The sequence below is a fragment of the Ursus arctos genome, unplaced genomic scaffold, assembly GCF_023065955.2.
Source record: "Ursus arctos isolate Adak ecotype North America unplaced genomic scaffold, UrsArc2.0 scaffold_17, whole genome shotgun sequence".
Lineage (NCBI taxonomy): Eukaryota > Metazoa > Chordata > Mammalia > Carnivora > Ursidae > Ursus > Ursus arctos.
The window spans coordinates 27,164,864-27,185,149 of NW_026622841.1; positions in this window are offsets into that span (position 1 = coordinate 27,164,864).

A 20,286-nucleotide genomic window follows, 5' to 3' on the forward strand; every position below is an offset into this window, starting at 1 on the left:
CCGTCTTCGACTGATTTCCAACTTTGTGATTCACAGCTGTAGCCAGGCAGAGCACGTCCAATAATGCTATTTGTTTTCCACTTAAAAAAAAAAAAAAAGCTGGGGAAATATATAAATGGCTCATAGGAGAAGGGGTATTAGCAGACAGTCAGTCTGACCAAAGCGAGACAGGCAGATGGTTTGTGGGCCTGACGCCAGCTGGGTGTTTCCATAAGTGATCGCGTATCTCCTCTCTGCGCCCCGGCACTCGGCTTGATTAAGAGGTCAGGAGCAGGCTGCCACAGCACGAGGCCGGAGCGCACATGATATACGGCCAACCTGTCCGTCGCCTAGAAACAGCTCTGTAAAGGGGCCCAAAGACAAATCAATTTATAAGCCTACAAGTTTGGGCCCAGTAGTCTTGGCAATTATTAAAACATGAAGTTTGATTCTTTGCGTTTGCTTCCTCAAACGCCACTCAGCCCCTTTAACTTTGACCCCACATCACTTCCTTTCCTTTTTAATATAGTAGTATCTTTTGATAAGTGACAATAGATTTCAGGTGGGATTCTGGGAGGTGAGGGAGGCTGGAGGCAGGCAGGCAGGAGAGGGAACATTCGGGGAAAACTAGGTGAGGTCTGGTTCTCCTTTCTTCACTTGCTGAGCACTGTGTGCCCAGTACTGTGGGGAAATACAGGGAGGGGAGAACACATCACCCTTTTCTGGGTGGCTGGAGGTGTATGTGTACAAAGCAGGGCAACCCAAAGATGCAAAGGGTTTGAAATGAGAGGTATGGACAATGCGGATTTTTAAATGGTCAGAGAGGTGGTCGGGAAAAGCCTTTGGAGAGGAGGTGGAGCATGAAGTAGGTAGGATTCTTACAGATGAAGAGGTCAGATTTGCAGAGATGCACCAGTCGTCTGGGTAACCTTAGGAAAGCCTCTTAACCTATACACACTTTGGTAGGTTTTATCCTCCGTTTTCAGAAAGCATAGGATGGAGAACTTTCCAGATAAAGGACTCCGAGAACAAAGGCTGAGCATGATACTTTAGGGCCAATGAGGCACTGGTCTGACTGGAGGGGGCCTTGAGACTTTGTTCACTGATTTGCAAGTAATCCTACTGTCAAGGAGGCAGACTTGAACGACCCTTGGAATGGTGCCTGCTAGTCACACCTTCCTCTGCTATGTTCACTCCCCAGACTCATCTGCTCAGTTGCAGATTCTAGTCAGTGATGCTGGATTGAAATTTTCCCTTCATTGCTGATTAGAAAGATAAGGGATTGTGCTTCCCAACTATAAAATCTATTCAGTAAATGTTTACCATGTACCTGCTTTTAGTGAGGCACCAATGTAAGGATGTTGGAAGAGCTAAAATCTGCAAGTATAATTTGTCTCCTTCTGTAAAGAGTTTGCAATCTCTTCATGGAGTGGTTAAAAATAAATACATAAATAAAGATGCTGCGAGCCATTGAGACAGGCACCAACAGAGGTGTAAGCAATGGGATGGGGATTAGAAGGAGTGGTCATTTCTGGGTGGAGGGACTGGGAAAGGTTTCCTGGGGAAGACTATGGGCAGCCCAAAGTTGCCTGAAAATGAGAGAAGGCAGAGGTCCAGCTTTCTATCTAAAACCTTATGTAGAGAGTGGCAGTCAGGGGTAAAAGGTGACTTTTATATTCACAGCCTGGTAAACCCAGGCTAGATGGATAAAGGCCATGCTAATTTTTGGAGGTTCAGTCTTGGTTTGCCTAGAACCCTCTCAATTTACATATTATTAATAACATCCTCTTTCATTCCCAAAATTGTCCCGGTTTGGACAAGAATTATATAACCATCTTAATTATGGGTAATTTTTTCAGCAGCCCTTCAGGAGCAGCCATTCTGAGCTGTACCAACACGGTGGGTGGGGGATGTTCACCTGAACCAAGAAATCCCCTTTATTTTGCCTCCAAATCAACACACAAATCAACAACGAGAAAAATCCAAGGCACTCATTTTCTGTAGAATGAGCCAAGTGATGGAAGCAGGTGGGCACGCCAGTCACACACCCATTGTTGAGGTACACTGATAATACATGGAATGATCACGAATAATCTATTAACACACTCGAGCCACACTCAGTCTTGTTTTGCAGATAAACATGGTCTGTGATTATTTTACAACACTGTGAAGGTGCTGGGGGTTGTCCCTCATTTATTACTTGACTAATAAATACTTTAATTACACTTAATAAATAATGTAAGCAGGGCTCACTGAAGTGGTAATTCTTTAAATTAATTATTAACTGCATGCAAAAGGCTGCACTGCCAGTACCACTAAAAGAAAATTCAGCCTTTAATCTAAAGTGATTATTCATTATCTGGTATAAAGGCTCCATTTGCATATTATTAGGGAAATAAACTTTGGCCTCCTTGGCATTACAAATAGATCTCAAAGTCCGTGCATTATGAATCTCCAAATACTAAAGTAATGATAAACAATATGTAATAAAGTCTCCAGTTTATAGCTTTATAACAGCTGGTTTTTGATTTTCCAAATATATTACAATGATAAAGTGACCAGTTAATGTATAAGCTCTTTGTGAAAGGTGGTGCCTACAGATGGTCGACTGATAGGAAACGGTAAACGTGCAAACTGCTCATTTGCCTTGAGATCAGAGCCATAAAATGATCTCAATAAGATATGAGAAGAAAATCTCTCTTTAACCCTTTTCTCAGATGCAACCCAAATACGGTGCTGCGTTTTGTTGTTTGGTGTGTGTCTTCCTCTGCTCCCCTCGGACTCGCGCCTTTCCCTTGATGAAGCGAAGAGGGAATATCTGGGTCTCCAGACCTTGTGGTATCTCTGACTCTATCTTGGGGCAAAGAGGCAAGGCAAGATTCTAGTCAAAAGAGAAAGATGCTCTGTAAAACCAGCAGAAGAGTAGAATTCATGTGCCCCTGCATTCTCTTGCTTGGTACTCTCTCCCTGAGCCTGGGAATCTTCGAGAAAATTGCCTGACTTCAGATGTGATGGCCGGGGAGCAAGATGCACGGAGCAGCCTCCTAGCGTTCAGGCACTACAATGCTGGGAACAAATGATTGAAACAGAGCTTTCTGAAGGAGGAGGAGAGATCTCTCTCCTTGGCTCCCTTTGGCACAAATGGGGGTGGGGGGTGGAAAGCAGGGTGGGAAGTGAGAGGAGGGGGACACAGGACACCAGGAACTCTTGAGAGTGGCCACAGTCACAAGGAAGCAGGAATGACTTTTCTTCTCCACTTCACACCCCATCCCATTCATCTCTCTGCACCCCATTCAGAGACTATCTCTTTCAAGAGATCTTCCCTAACCCTCTGTGCATTGCAGCAGCATTTGCCCACAGTGTGGGCCAGTAAATGGTCACTGATTGTGGGAGGTGGGAAAGGGGCTACATGAGGATGAGGGTGTCCTTCAGAATGGTCATTTTGGGAGCTGAAACTTGTTTCAATAATGTTGCTGTGCTCCAAATACGATTAAAAACCTTCGAAAATGGCCTTTCCTGTTTGTTTTAGTCTGCTTGTGCTGCTGTAACAAAATGCCACGCACCTTGGTGGCTTCAACTACAGACGGTTATTTCCCATAGTTCTGGAGGATCAAAGTCTGGGATCAGGTTGCCAGCATGGTTGGGTTCTTGGTAAGGATTCTCTTCCTGGCTTGTAGACAGTCACTTTCTTACTATGTCTTCGGAGGGCAGAGAGAGAGCTCTGAATCTTTTCTTCTTCTTATAATGACATGAATCCCATTTTGGGGGCTCCACCATTATGACCCAATCTATGCGTCCCAATGGCTCCTCCTCCTAATACCATCACATTGGGGATTAGGACTTCAGCATATGAGAGGGGGGGACACAAACATTCCATCCATAATAATGCTTTTAGGAATGTGTTTTCAATGGGAGAAAAATCATGTTAACAATAATCACTCCCTTTAACTGAGTATGAGTGATATATGCAAATAGTTTCATATACATTATCTCATATTATCCCCATAGTAACACTAAGAAGTAAATATCATTAGCTGGTTATACTTGAGAACATGAGGATTCAGAGAGGTTTAGTAACTTGCCTAAGGTCACACAGCCAGGTGTGTGTCCTGATTTGAACTGAGTGACTCCAAAGGCAAGGCATTAATGAGTAGGCATACTACCTTGTCTTTTGAAGATAGACTGAAGTCTGGGAAATAACTAGTGGTTAATGACTGAATGTGTTCACCTTATGTCATTTATATCACCAATGCAACTTCTCTGGGCATTTCTTTAGCTCAAAGGGAATTTTTTTTTTTCCTTCTTCTTCTTTTTTTCCCCAGACGGAATTCTAAGAGTAGGAATTTTAGGTACACTACTGGCTCAGTGGCATGATATTTGGAGAGAAGGGCCTCATCGACCTTTTTGAATCATTCCATAGAAGCAACGGCCTAGTGCATTCTGTGATACACACATAGCGCCAACTTCATTCTCATCTAGACTAATGTATAGCTCCTTGGGCCACAAAGTATAATTACTGCTTACACTTATTTTCTCCCATCTTCCCACCATCCCCAGGAGCTAGGTTGGTACTACTATTATTTTCATTTTAGAGATGAGAAAAGTAAAGCACAGACAGGTTAAGCAACTTCCCTAAGTTTACACAGCAAGTGAGGGAAAGAACCAGGGCCCAAAAGTAGGAATCTCTGTTTTTATCAATAAGAAACCAATAAACAGATGGAGTCTACATCACAAAAGTCTCTCACGTCCTATCAAACACCATGTCAATTTGACAGAAAGAACGAAAATTCATCTGTACGTTTTTTCCCCTTACCTACAAGGTTCCCATCCATTATTCATGTATTCCCTCATTGCTCCTGTCACTCACTGATTAATTAATTTAATAAATACTTTTGAAGCACATTACTTGGTGCCAGCGACTGTCCTAGGTACTGGCTATCTAATCTAAATTTACAAAAGGAAATTGAACCAATGGGCTGTTAACTGAATTGACAAAGTGATCCAATTACTTTGGTGTTGGTAGAGACTTCATTAGAGACCCCTCCACAGTCTCACTCTCCCAGAGGCTCCAGGAAAGATGTGGGGTCTTCAAAAGAACTGCGGACACACAACTACCTGTGAGCCTCGCCACTGGATTCCACTTTTGAAAAGATGATGGCGTGGTTTCTGATTACAGCCATTAGGCAAACTAAAACACGGAGAATGCTGGCTTGCCAGTTTCATCCTGCTTAATCAAATAGCCTCATTCATCACGTTCACGCACACTATTCAGGGAAAGTGCCTTTCTGCACTTCAAAGATGGGCAGGAGCAAGCCTGATCTGTGCTTCCCATTTCGCTCTCTTTCCTTTTTAGATACGAGCAGATGATCTTTCCTTCTTTTTTCTCCTTTCCAATTCCTGATCCAGAGGCAAACCTCAGCACAGCAGCAGTCCAGCTGGGAAGAAACCTAAGCTGGGACAGCATTATCCCTCACGACACTCATAATTCAGCAGAATTTCTTTCTAACTGACTTTGGGGCTGGACTTGAGCGGGGATCAGAATATCAAAGACTGGGGCGCCTGGGTGGCGCAGTCGTTAAGCGTCTGCCTTCGGCTCAGGGTGTGATCCTGGCATTATGGGATCGAGTCCCACATCAGGCTCCTCCGCTAGGAGCCTGCTTCTTCCTCTCCCACTCCGCCTGCTTGTGTTCCCTCTCTCGCTGGCTGTCTATCTCTGTCAAATAAATAAATAAAATCTTAAAAAAAAAAAAAAAGAATATCAAAGACTGTCAGGCTAGCAGGGTCCACAGAGAGAAGGCATTCCAGCCACTTATTTTACAGATGAGGCCATTGAAGCACAGAGAGGGGATGAAACTTGTCCAAGGTTACACAGCAAGGTTGCAGCAGAGCAGGGGGCAGCACCAGTCTCCAAACTGGCAATTCCCAACCCAGTACTCTCAAGTGTCCTATCACCATGACTATTGCTAACACCACAGAAAAACCCAGAACAGGGGCTTGGGTTCTTCAGCACCTTCCCTAATCCTACATTCAGGTAAATCGCTGATCGTTTCACAGAGGAGCCAAAACTTCTTTGTTTCTGATAGAAGCAAATTTGCAAAATTGTTATTATTCACTCTATTGTGCTTTTACTTCCTCTCTCTCGTCCCTTTGTCTTTTCCAGGTGACTCACTCTCTAGGCACATTCCCCCAGAATTTCACACTGCTAGCCAGGCCTGCTTTCTCTCCACAGGACCTAGGCTCTGGAAGGACCCCTTCCTCTTCCTTCCTATGTTTCAAGCAAAGAGGAGGAATACCTTATACTCTCATTCGAAATGAGATCTGACTGACTAGCAACTAATCTAGGATGAACCTCGTAGTTCAATTTCAGGGTGGTTTTGATTTTTTTTTTTAAGATTTACTTATTTATTTGAGAGAGAGAGAGCGCATGCATGCACACAAGTGGGGGAAGGGGCAGAGGCAGAGAGAGAATTCATAAGCAGACTCCCTGTTGAGCGTGGAGCCTGATGCGGGGCCCCAAGAGTCAACTGCTTAACTGACTGAGCCACTCAGGTGGCCCAGGGGGTTTTGATTTTAGAGTAAAGATTTTTTTATACTTTTCAAAAGATGCGTGTATATAACCATATATTTGCCAGTATGCCTGGCCCATATATTGACATCGTGTGGACATAGGCTAAAACTTCCTACAGCCTCGAACCGCCCCCACCTCCCATGCACACCCAAACCCTGGGTAACTTACATGATGTGGTTGATGTCTATGGGAAGTGATTTTTTCCCTGTCATCTGGCCTAACTAAAGACAAATCTTTTGTAAATGAAAGTTTAGCAAAAAATAACAACAGTAAAAGCTTCTTTTATTGAATGCTTACTTTGTAATGGGAATTCTGTTAAGAACTTACAACAATCCTGTTATGCGATGAACTGTATCTCCCCCACCTCCACTCAATTCAATATGCTGACGTCCTAACCCCTAGTACCTCAGAACGTGACTTATTTGGAAATAAGGTTATTGTAAATGTAATTAGTTAAGATGAGGTCACACTGAAATCGGGTGGACTCCTGGTCCAATATGACTGTGGTCCTTATAAAACGGAGAAATTTGGTCACAGAGACAGACATGCAGATGGAACGCGACGTGAAGATGAAGGAAGAGGTGGGAGTGGTGCTTCTACATGCGAAAGACCTTCTGCCATAGATGGCCAGCGCATCATTGGAAGCAAGGACAAAGGCATGGAACAGAGCTCCTCTTCACAGCCTCAGAAGGAAGCAGTGCTGCTGACCCTTGGTCTCAGACTTCCAGCCTCCTGAACTGCTAGATAATAAATATCTCTTAGAGCCACCCTGTCTATGGTACTTGGCCATGGCAGCCCTAACAAACGAATATAAAGCCTTTGCGTGCTATTTTCTTTATTTTGCAGACAAGGAATCTGAGGCTCAGAGAGGTTAAATAACTTGCCTTAGATCACACAGCTAGTAAGGGGCAAAGCCAGGATCTAAACTTAGTTCTGCATGCTTTGCTGCTTTTATTTGGGAGTCTGTGCTGGCAAGAAAGAGAAAAGGTCAATTTTCTCTCCATTTCAAGCCTGATGCGACAGATCTTCTTTCTCAGCCTGGGCCAGGGTCTCCCAGTCCACACCCCCATCACTATAACTCAGAACCCTGAGGTGCATCCTCCAGTCCCCCCCCCCCCCATTTCTCCTCTTTCAACAGTTAGCAAAACCCCAAATCAAATGTCCCGGGCTCGATTTAGAATAATACATTTTCTTACTTCAATCTTCTCATTTTATCTTAATTTTTGTTTAGCCCTGGGAATACATTTGAGGCTCCCAAATACAGTGTATGCTTTCATGCTGCTTCTGAGAGGGTGAATTGCAAAATTCGCCAGGAGTGGAGAGGAGAGTCAAGTTTAAAACTAAAATGCTCCCTCATTCCTGATTTCTGTGGTCAAAGGGCCCTCTTGCCGCCTGGTATCCGTCCATTTAGCCTTCAGACACACACACATCTGAAAGTTGAACTTGGCTCTTTTACCAAAGCCAAACACACCAGCTTCCTCCAGAGCCTCTTCATCTTACCATCTATCCAGCACGAAGCTCTAGTGGTCCCACCCTCAGAAGCCTTCTCCTACCCTCTGTCCTGAAGCCAAGATCCCTGGTGGTCCTGCCTCAGCAGCTACGGCATTCCTGCTGGAGCGTTTTTTCTGGGTGGAGAAAAGGGGAGCCCCAGAACAGTGAAATGGTTGCCAGCTTGGATCTGATTCCACTTCCGAAATCATTTGAATCTAGTGCCCCTCAGAAGGAGGGTACTTGGAGACCTATCCTTGGAATCTCTGTAAGGAAGGACTTCTCAGCATTTCCCAAGCTCAGAAAATATGTAAAACTATATTTTAAAAAGGGGATGCTGCTATTTTTCCAACCCGTCAGGTTAGAACGTTGGCATGACTAGGATGCAGACAAAGAGAGCCAAAGTGGAGGAGGAGAGAGCATGGTTGTCCATCAGAACCGACAATCCAGGAGCAGGCAGAAGCAGGGCAGGCGGTTACAAACCAAGGGTCCAGCCTTGAGGCCAGGCAAAGCAGGACACCAGAAACAAGCAAGTGGGTCGATACTAGATCAAAACAGTATAGCGAGAACAAGGTGGCCTTTATTTCTTAGACAGAAGTTTTTTTTCCCAGATAGAGCAGGAACCAACACCTAAGTCCCAGGGCAATACCAGCTTGAGACCTAAGAACTCAAAGTGTCCATCGTTCTGAGCTCATGGAAGATTCTCATCTAGAACTCAAAGCAACGGTAGCAACGGTTTTCCTTTACTGCACAACGTCTCTGTGTCCTGGGTCAATCCACGGGCTTTATCTTCGAGGTAGATTCTATTACTTTCCCTATTTATAAATGACAAAGTGGAGACTTCCAGAGGCTTATTTGCCAAATGTTATACAACTAGTAAGTAGTAGTGCCAGACATTAAGATAATTTACTCCTAGAATTCTGCCTATCAGATAGGGAGAGTTAAGGCTGTGGTCTTTAGACCCTGTCGTCTTGAAGGTTAACCTCCCATTTATTAGGCTTACTAGGTTTACCTCCCACTTAATTGCTGATGTGACCATGTGGTTTGGCACCCAGTGAACTCTTTTCATTTCCAGTAAGCTGGAACAGTTCTGCTGGTGAGGAGTGAAAGGAAACCCAGGTCTGAAGTTTTTGCTGAAATTCCAGGCTACCTAACCTTGGTTATGGTCCTGAAGTGGGTGCCATGGATGGACGCAGCCAGGGCTGGGGGCTAGGGGTGAATGGAGCATTAAGGAGCAACTGAGTAGGATTCAGGGTATGTACGTGGGAGCGAAAGCTAGAGAGCAATACTTCTGGATTTAGTACAGGCTGTCATGAATTAATGGCTGACAGAAGGAAAAGAAAGACTTTGAAAAAAATTCTTTAAAGCCGTGTTTGCATGGAGAGGAGTTCGGGCTGAGCTGCCTGGAGGAGGCCTATATGCATGCCCCTTTGGAAGCCCCAGCCATCCATTTTCATTAGTTTTATGATTCGATCAACTTACAAAGGTCACTCTTTAGCTTCCTGTGAACCACAATATTATGACTGGGCTTAAATAATGCCAAAGCAATTCATTGAGAAGGGAAATATTCAGTTAAACCAGTCGCTGGGCACTGAAACCAGTTTTCCAAAGCTGAATTGCTCCCTTGTAAGGCAAGGGTCTTGCTTATGAACACAAAGCACAGAGTCTCCAAGGACAGCTCTGGGCAGGGCAGAGCCTGGGGGAGACTGTCCAGGTAGAAAGTGTAAGCTGGTACCACTTCTCTCCCTGGAGGGGTCTCTTCTCTTTGAGCCCCCACCCCGTGACTCCTGTGCTTCTCCCACCCCCAACACTTCCTAGTGTCGACATGGTGCTATCTCCTTGAGAACTCCCCACCAAGCGTAGACACAACTCTTTTCTGTGTTCTTCCCTAGCACCGCAGAGCAGAGACCAGTCTATAATGATGTGGCTAATTACATGTAATGATTTTTTTGGCATCTCTTCTTCACTAGACTTCAAGAACTAGGTTGACTGTGTTCATCTCCACATCCCAGCACCTACCATGGTGCCAAGCACAGTGTAGATGCTCCAGGAATAGCCGCTCATTGACATTTTTTCAAAGGGAAAACCAAAAGAAAATATCCCAGGAAATACAGACAGCATGAGAATCAGTAGTTTCTTTGCTGAATACTGCTAAGCACCAGATCCCTTATTCCAACCCAAGTTAATCACATGTTGGAATCTGACAGGCAAACCATGTCCCTCTGCCATTTCAACGCCATCTCTGCAATGTCTTCCCCTAATCTTGAGATGCTAGAGGTCCCAGTAACATTGGAGTTACATAGGGTCACTGGGAAAATTAAAGGAGATACTGGACAGAAAATGCCTGGTGCCTAGTATGGCCAATAATGAACTGCATGTGTGTCCCTCATGGCTCTGTGCTGGATTCTTAGTCAGGTAACTCTCTTGACACTGGATTACCTTCTAGGCACCAGGAGCTGGTCTTCCTATCCATTTTCCCATCACAGGACAGACATGAACGTTTAATTTAACTTTCTTGCTAGATCATTACCATATTTTTACTCTTGGTTTCCAATCTAAGGGATGTGATTCATAGCTTGTTTGAGGGGAAATGGCATTGCTTAGCCTCTAGCAGAATGGGTTTCCTTTAAACAGGTGTTTTGGCTATTACATATAGCATCTTGAACAATCAGAGTCTTAAACAAAATCTTTCTTTTGTACACACACATGCATGAACATACATGTGTGCACATGCATGGATGGAGCCCTTCTTTAAAGTTGTACGTGAACACTGTCAAACCAGTTTGTATGTATAAATACAGGTAACAGGAGGTGAATTCTCCCAGCTGTGGGGTTAAAAATATTTCTTTGTGTTTTTTAGGCAGGCTTGTGGTTTCAACAGTAATAGAGGGGACCCTTGCCCCCCATTACCATATATTCTCCTTGACCTGCCTGAGCCAATCATGCAGAGAAATGCTGATCTGCTGCCTACTTTCATAGGAATGATTTTGAAGGTTTAATTCAAGTGATTTTATTTAACCAAATATGCACTGAGCACCTACCATAAGCAAAGAAATTACCACATTTCATACTACCAGTAGTCTTTATTTTTGTTTCTCTATATCCTTGAGAGCACCATGCTGCTGTTCATTTCTATAGGTTCAATGCCTAGCATAGTCCCTCGTATATAGTAAGTGCCTAATAAATGTTTTGTTGGATGTATGACTGAAGACAGAAGGGCAACAGGATGTCAGAGGTGTGAGAGTATTTGTAACTCAAGATTACAGGCCCTCGGAAGGGAGCAGGGAGTCATATACAAGAGTATGGGTTTTGTTCTCAGTATGAGTGCAGATTTTCCATCTGGGAATTACTATCTGCTAAGAAGTTAATTATCCTTTTCAGGTCTCAATCTCCTCATCAATAAAATGGGAAGCAACAGGTGATTTTGAGGGTTAAGCCATTGCTGATGTGCCATAGGGAGTGTTCAGCACACAAGTGCAACTCCCATACTGTTGTTGGTGAGGTTGGGAGGGTGGTGGTGAACATTTCTATATGGTAATCACATAATAATCTCCAGTGCAAGTTGTTGTGCATGGGGAAAGAGAGACAGGGGCCATGGGAGATGGGGGTGCCTGGAGGGCTGAAGCAGATGGGGTAAGGGGGGAGAGGCTGGAGCAGACGGGTCAGCTCCCTGATGGGGGGCTTGAATGAGGTGAGGACCCTTGCAGTATTCAGTGATGGCAGGCATGACTGGCGCATTGGGAAGAGCATATTTGGCTATCAGCAGAAGGAGAAAACAACTTTCTTGTCTGGCAGTGGGGCCTTGGATGAATGACTCTATCTCCTTTAGGTGGGTTTCCACTGTCTAGAAACAAGGAGGTGCCAGTTCCATGGCCCTGATCTCTTTTATGCTCCCTTAGGGTCTCGTGGTATCAGGTGTATCTCAGTGGGTGCCCTTTTTGGTGGTTTTTTACAGATTTTGGAATCTAACCGCAGCTCTCAGGGACCATGCTTAGAGGGCAATAAGAACGGGAGGGAAATGGAAAGAAGATGAAAAGACAGAGCAAAGCAGAGTGTGGGGGCGGTGGGGGAGAGGGGAGGATCTGGCAGTGAGAAGCACTTATTCACAAGTGCACTCCACCCCCTGTTGTCTCTGACCTGGTCCACCCCCACACTGGAATCCTGAGCTGGGGATCAGCATGCTTTAGGAGAAACCATGCAAAGAAGTTCAAGTGTGACTTTCTTTTCTATTTGCATCTCAGTTCATTTAAATCAAGCCCCTCTTCCCTTTCATTCTGGTGTATGTATGTATGTATGTATGTGAGTATGTACCTTTTGGTTTTACCTGCTCTACTGGGATGGTTTCCGGTTTTGACTTTTTCAAAATGAAATCTCCAGCCATTCTGCTTTTCTCAGCTTCTGGCCCCACTGGCATCTCCATTTTGCTTTAATTATCCAATTACTGAAGCTATCCAACCTATTTATTCAGGCAATCAAGGCTTTAAATGCATGGATTTATCAACACCTCAAATCACCTGTCACTGTGCTTGGGCAAAAATAGAAAGGCAACCAGAATGCTGCAGGAGGTTTGAATCAACATACTTCTCCTGGTCATTTCTTTACTTTCAAGGCTCCCATACGCAAAGACAAAAATTATAGGGGGAACCTCAGGGGGGAGGGGAGAGGAGAAAAGAGTGTGGAAGGAAAGAGGATGAAGACTGGAAGGGTTTTGTCTCTGTTGCCATAAGGACAGGCCTGTACTGCTCCCCTGATTTTCCCTATACTCCCCTCCTTCCCGGCTCTCCCCTCCTTAGAAGGGGCATGAATTGAAGCTTCTTGCTATTTCCTATTTCCTCTATTAGCGATGTTGCGCAGACCCATGCGAAGAGATACAGAAGGCTTAGGGGTCAATTTTTTTTGTCAATTGCAGCCCAATAAAGCTGAAGAATGAAAACAAAAACAGAGAGCTTGGTGTCATCAGGGGAAAGAGAAGGTGGTCTATAGATCTGTGCTGTTACAGGAGCTGTATCTGCTTTCTGGAGTTACCCAGAATAAGTCCATTTTCTTATTTATCTGACTGCTCCGAACATACTTGAAAACAGCCTTATTTCTTCCAGCCATTCCTCATTCACCATTCTGGGCATTTTACTCCAACTTATCAACTTCTTTACTAAAAGGTGGTGCCCTCAAATTTAACATAAAACTCCAAGTGTGTTATATGCAGTGCAGGGCAGTCACCTCCCTCTCTCTGGGCACGGTCTTACTATTACTTGAGCCCCAATACGTTTTAAGCTTCTTCAGCATGTCCTATGCTGCTATTTGGCCACATTCTCCATGATGCGCTTCCTTGGTTGTAAGCTTTTGAGAAACCTACATGTAGAAATCTATATTTAGCCTTCTACATTTTTATTGGTTAAGTTTGGCGCACTGTACGAGCTACGAAGATCAGTTTGGATTGCAACATATCTCCCAATATATTTATCACTTGTACTAAAACTGTAGTTTTCTGTACCCTCATCCCAGGTCTTAAAGCTGTCAACCTGAACAGGGTTGATACAGAACCCTGGGACAAGCCACTAGACACTACCCAACGGATTGCTATCACTCCATTAATCAGTATTCTCAGGGTTAGCTTTTCCAATGAAAGGCAAACTCTTACACTGGAAGGTCCCAGGGGCTCCATCATTGCTGATATTTTGAGTACAAAAATAAGAATAATGGACCAGCCTTGTCCAAATTGTCTTAGTACAACACCAACTTAAAGAGGACTCCACTGAGTGCAGAACCATCCACAACTTTGCAATCTGTGCTTTCTTGTGTGGGTGGTATCATAATACTAGCTGATGCTGTACTCCCTTTTTATGTACAAATTTCTCAATAACGTACTGTGTAATAACAAGTGCAATTGACCTATTCTATTTGCTTCCTCCAAATTAATTTAAAACACACTCTCATTTCCTTTGCCTTTGAGTTTGGCTAATATCCTCACACTAGCAGGTTTCCATCTGTGAGTCTGATCGAAGCAAGTTTATCTGCAAAATTTCGAAGAATCAGCTTCATCTCCACTTGGCAGCATGTGGCAAATGAAGGTATTTCTGGTGAGATTTATTGTATCACCTTCTAGGAAACGTTAACTCCAGAGAAGAGCAGATTGCAGAGAACTATATATTAAAGTTCCTCTTCCTATCTCTGGGCCCAGGTGAAGGGGACAAATGGATTCCTACCTGACTGCAAAATATGATATATTATTATAAACAGAGTCTTGAATTATAGAAAATACTAGTTAGCATAATTACATTACCATATTTTTATATGGAGATTATTATTCAAATACCAAACAGGCAATCTTCCATTGGATAAAACCAATAAACACTCTCAATCCAGACTTCCACTGTTATGTATGTCACAGTACAAAACAATTTTAAAGTTTAAAACCCATTACATTACAAGAGCTATTCACTTCAAGTAGGTGGCAATTTGCTTCTTTTTTTTTCACCCCACGTTTTGATAGCTATTCACCTCTATCAATTCTTATCTTGCCCATTCTTTAGAAACCAATTGCAGTTTAAAAAGTGCCCATCTATTTCTGATTGAAATCTTCACATGCTGGTTTTTTAAACTATTTTTCAATCTCTTAATAAAATAGATTGCCTCCAGGCTGTCAGTTAGTAAACCCACTAACAACGCAGTGATTCCAAGGACCGCCCTGGCTTGTGGGTTTTCCTTGCTCTTGGTTCTGTCCAAGAAACCCCAGATTTCCATTGCTGCTGCTCCATACACAAGACAGTTTAATGGATTAAACTTATTTAAAATTGTACAAGCAACAAAAACAATGTCCTGACTAAATTGACTTAAATCCTGACTTTTAGTCCATGAAATAGAAAATAGGTCATATGCCTTTTTCTTTTATTTGTTAACAGTTGACATCTCAGAGTCTCATCAGACGAAGTCTCTCCCTATCATTGAGGACAATCTCCATTTGTAAGAGGGTTCTTAGTCCATCAGTCTTAGAAGACATACTTCTTAAGGACCCACCCTTGGCTGGCAAGTAAAGGAAACAGAAATATTATGTCAGCCCCCGAGGGCTCATGCTTTAGAGAGAGAATAATATGAGACAATCCACAAATTTAAGGGGGGAGAGGCTCAGACTATGGGATCACCCATGACTCAGAGATGGAAGAAATAAGGGGGTGAAGGAAGTTTCCTCAGAGATGGTGATGAGGATATGTGAGATAGAGAGGACCATGTGGTGCTGATAAAGAAGTATTATGAGCAGTGAGAAGTTGGCCACAGTGACCCTTTCCCCTCCCTCCACCCCATCTCAGGGGAGGAAAAGCCACACTTTCTTTTCTTTTTAGCCACAGTCACCCTCAGTGCCCACTCAGGACTTCCATACCCATTCCATAGCCTGGGTCTCATCATTCCCCAGGGTTTGAATGTCCTGTGACTTGAGATAACTCGCACATCCTCACGGTGTGAATCAGATCCAGTAAACTTCTCCTTCCCATCCCCAAATACAGGTATCAGGAAACTTCAAGATACTGCAACTCTGCAAGTATTTATTGATCCCATGTGAAGGGATGGACATTGCACATCATCAGCCTTCTAGATCCTTTTACCCCAGATACAAGGTAGAGAAGTGTGACAGCTAAGGTAAGGGCCAGGAGAATAGCCTGGAGCGCTCTGAGAGAGCATGTCCCCTTTGGAGAATCAGAGCAAGTTATATGCTTTTGAGATGACTTCTACAATAACGGAGGCTTTCATAAGGAGAAGGCCTAGGAAGATAAGGGCATAGCGAAGGCAGAGCATGGAAACAGTAAAGCTGAGATTACTTCCAGGAAAAAGCAAATAGTTCTGTTTGGCTAAGTGCATTGATGATACAATTTTATTAACTATAAAATAATATCTAGTGCATGTTCTCTGTTACAGGCTTCACATTCTGCTCTTTCCAAGCATTATTTCAATTTCACCCTCATATATGAGCATGTGAGGGGGGTACTGAACACATGGGGAAACTGAGGCTTGAGTAGGTTAGGAATGACAGCTGCAGCCCCTTAGCTAATAAATGTTGAGGCCAGGACCCAAGTCTCATTCATATTGAGAAAGATACAGTTTGGGGAAGGTAAAGATTTATTTTGAGGAGGTAACAGAGAAGAGTTGATGGAGCACATCTCTAGAGAAGAGGAAGAGGGATGGGTTAGAAAATCTGCTGCAGTGACAAATAAGAGCCTTTGGAAAATATCCAAAAGGGATTTATTTGCTAATATAGAGGAATCAAAATCTGAGACAAACTCTTGCCCCTAATGTTGTATTTGATGACTCAAGGTCAACCCAACAGACACAGTAACTGAGGCTGTGTCTATGTGCCATCAAATCCCATTTTGGGATCAGTCATCTTCCACCAGGCTGTCCTGAACATCCACATGACCCTGTACCAGGGAGACAAAAATGTTAGGTAGATGGAGTACAGGTCTTTGTAGAGAACCGTGCGAGAACCATGAACACACAATAGCTGTCTTACAACGCCAAATCAAGATTGAAGATGAGGGCTTGGGCATCAGGGAACAGCAGAGAAACTGGAGTTGGTGACTTCTCTTGGGCTCTGCCTCACCTTGATCAGGATGGCTGTTTTCCAGCACAGAAGCTGGCTCTCCTGGGTTAGGAGGCATGTGCCAAGCTGACTCCCTGGGGTAAGTCGAGTGAAGGTCTGCCACAGAATGGGAGAATGTATTTGCAAATGATACTACAGATAAAAGACTGGTATCCAAGAGCTACAAAAAACTTCTCAAACTCAATACACGAGAAACAAACAAATCATAAAATGGGCAGAAGATATGAACAGACACTTTTCCAATGAAGACAAACAAATGGCTAACAGACACATGAAAAAATGTTCAAAATCATTAGCCATCAGGGAAATTTAAATCAAAACCACACTAAGATACCACCTTATGCCACTTAGAATGGCAAAAATAGACAAGGCAAGAAACAACAATTGTTGGAGAGGATGTGGAGAAAGGGGATCCCTCCTACATTGTTGGTGGGAATGCAAGTTGGTACAGCCACTCTGGAAAACAGTGTGGAGGTCCCTTAAAAAGTTAAAAATTGAGCTACCCTATGACCCAGCCATTGCACTACTGGGTATTTACCCCAAGGATACAGACGTAGTGAAGAGAAGGGCCATATGCACCCCAATGTTCATAGCAGCAATGTCCACAATAGCTAAATCGTGGAAGGAGCCGAGATGCCCTTCAACAGATGACTGGATTAAGAAGTTGTGGTCCATATATACCATGGAATATTACTCAGCTATCAAAAAGAACGCTTTCTCAACATTTGCTGCAACATGGACAGCACTGGAGGAGATAATGCTAAGTGAAATAAGTCAAGCAGAGAGAGACAATTATCATATGGTTTCTGTCATCTATGGAACATAAGAACTAGGAAGATCGGTAGGAGAAGAAAGGGATAAAGAAAGGGGGGGTAATCAGAAGGGGGAATGAAGCAGGAGAGAGTATGGACTCTGAGAAACAAACTGAGGGCTTCAGAGGGGAGGGGGGTGGGGGAATGGGATAGGCTGGTGATGGGTAGTAAGGAGGGCACGTATTGCATGGCGCAACTAATGAATCATCGAACTTTACATAAAAAAAAGTAAAAATAAAAAATAAAAATTAAAATTAAAATAAAAAATAAAAATTAAAAAAAAAAAGGGACTGAGTTTTCTGGGCCACTTGCTAATTAATCATCCCTCTATTGTTTTAGCTTTTCTTCAGAAGAGCTACTTTCTCCAGAAATTACAACAGTGATTTCCCCAAAGCTACTTCTTTCGAACAGTCACCTGGCTCTGGCCTGCCCCTGTGACATGGGAGTGTCTGTCATTTTCCTTCCTTGCTGTGAAGAACACTGCATGTTCTTGAGCAGGGTGCCATGCTGGGGAATGCTGTTATCCTTTGGAACAGTGCTATTCTTATTATAAAAGATGGAGACATAGTAGGAGGCTAATGGCTGCTCAGAATAAAAACAAATAGTGACAAAGAACAAATATGCAAATGAGGCATTGTCTTGCTGGGGGAATGATATTCAACAGTGAAGCTGTGCTCCAAGTCTCTTTGCACAAATCAGGGGCTGTGTGGACTCTGTTACTAGCACTGTACTGCTTTCCATTGTCAAGTAACCTAATAAGAGACACTCAGCTGGAAAAAGGAGAACCCTCTAAGGGCCAAGGGCTCTACCCAGGGCAGTTTGTTTCTTCCTCTCCCCGGCATCACACTTCCCATTTCCTTCATCTTACTGAATGAATCATCACCTCACAATGACTTCCCTGCACACCTTGCAAAGCCCAGGCCTGGGCATCAAGGCGCGAGTGATCTTAGCGGGCCATCAGCCCTAGACCAGACTCACCGAGCTTGGGTAGTACCTGTTTCCTCTCCCTAAAGCAAATGGTAAACACATCACTGCTCTCTTGCTTGCCCATGACTTCCAGTTTCTAACAGTTTCTAACTGTGCTGACACAGCATCCTAACCTCCAGCCTACTATTGCCCCCACCGCCCCCCCCAATTCCCTCAAAGTCCTCCTGCTTTATAGATACAAAAGAGAAAAAAGAACCAACCTATACTATGTGTTAGGTACTTCCTAAGGTGTTTTTATCTTATTTACTTCTTTGGATAATCCTGCAAGGTAAGTGTTATTATCTTTATTTCCCTGTAAAGAAATTAAGGCACAGGAGAGGTTTCGTAAATTACCCGTCACTGAACTAGTCAGTGACAGGCCAAGATTCTTCATTAACCAGACATTGCAGGCACACACATACACCACACACTCATTTACTTGCTAAGCATAAGATATATATTATATATAGAGATAGCCATATATCTATATATATCTTCTTGATAATAGGCATGCTATATATAACTTCTTAATTCTTACAAAAATACTGTCTCCAGAAATCCCTTGAGAAGAGAGTCTAATGGTCACTTCCAGACTTTAGCACAAATAATGCCATACAGGAGCTATTCTCTCTGCCTATTCAGCATTAAGCTCTAATTATCAACACAAACGAAATGTTATACGATTATTTCCAAATACAGGGGTAAGAGATCTAAAATGGATTATGTAAGATCTTCTAGCTCCTTCTTCACCTGTCTCCAAATCCTTTGTATCCCTTGCCTGGGTCCTAAACTCCCTCCCTGTTTCCTCCCCCTTCTAAAATTGAGTCATCCACACCTAGCCAGAGAAGTCTCCTTAAGCACAGGGCTCACACTGGTCAAAGGCTAATGGGGCTCTCTGGGGGCCCACCCCGCCTGTCACCTCCACTGATCTATACATCTCTCTGTATGGATGGACAGTGAGTAGACTTCTGTGCTACCACCATGTGAAGCCCATTCACCTCTGCAGGCTTTCTGTACCTGCGTTACATTCGCTTTCTTTTTTTTTTTTATAATAATATTTTTTTATTATATTATGTTAGTCACCATACAGTACATCCCTGGTTTTTGATGTAAAGTTCCATGATTCATTAGTTGCGTATAACACCCAGTGCACCATGCAATATGTGCCCTCCTTACTACCCATCGGCAGCCTATCCCATTCCCCCACCCCCCTCCCCTCTGAAGCCCTCAGTTTGTTTCTCAGAGTCTATAGTCTCTCATGATTCATTCCCCCTTCTGATTACCCCCCTTTCTTTATCCCTTTCTTCTCCTACTGATCGCTTTCTAACCTGCCTCTCAAGCTTCTCCCTTCAGTGTCTTCCTGAGGTCATAGTTCCCTTCCATAGGTGGAGCCAGTCCGGAGACCAACCCACAGGGCTCTCTCCCTTTTCCCCGAAATCCTTTGGTCAGTGTTAAATGGGTTACCATGACAGCCCGCTCATTTCCCTTGTGTATGTTTTGTCTACTCAATTCAATTTATAGCTTTGAGGGTATGAGCCAGGCCTATGCTTTTCTCTAACCCTGCATAGCAAATATTCAAAAAACCTAACTGGTAAAACGAAGCCATAGAAAGAACACTGAGTTCGTGATTTGGAAACCTGTCTGTCCTTCCAGCTCTGCTACAAACCAGTTATTGTGATTTTGGGCAAGTTACTTAACTCTCTCAAAGACTGTTTTCCCCAACTGCAAAAATGGTGATGTTTGAGCAAATGGCTTCTAAGACTTCAAAGTTTACTGAACTGGTTAGACATTTAAAGAGAGAGGAAATTACTAAGAAAGGCCTGGCCCAAACTCTAATTATTTAACACACAAGTGTTCTCAGAATGGAGGCTGAGTGTGAACTA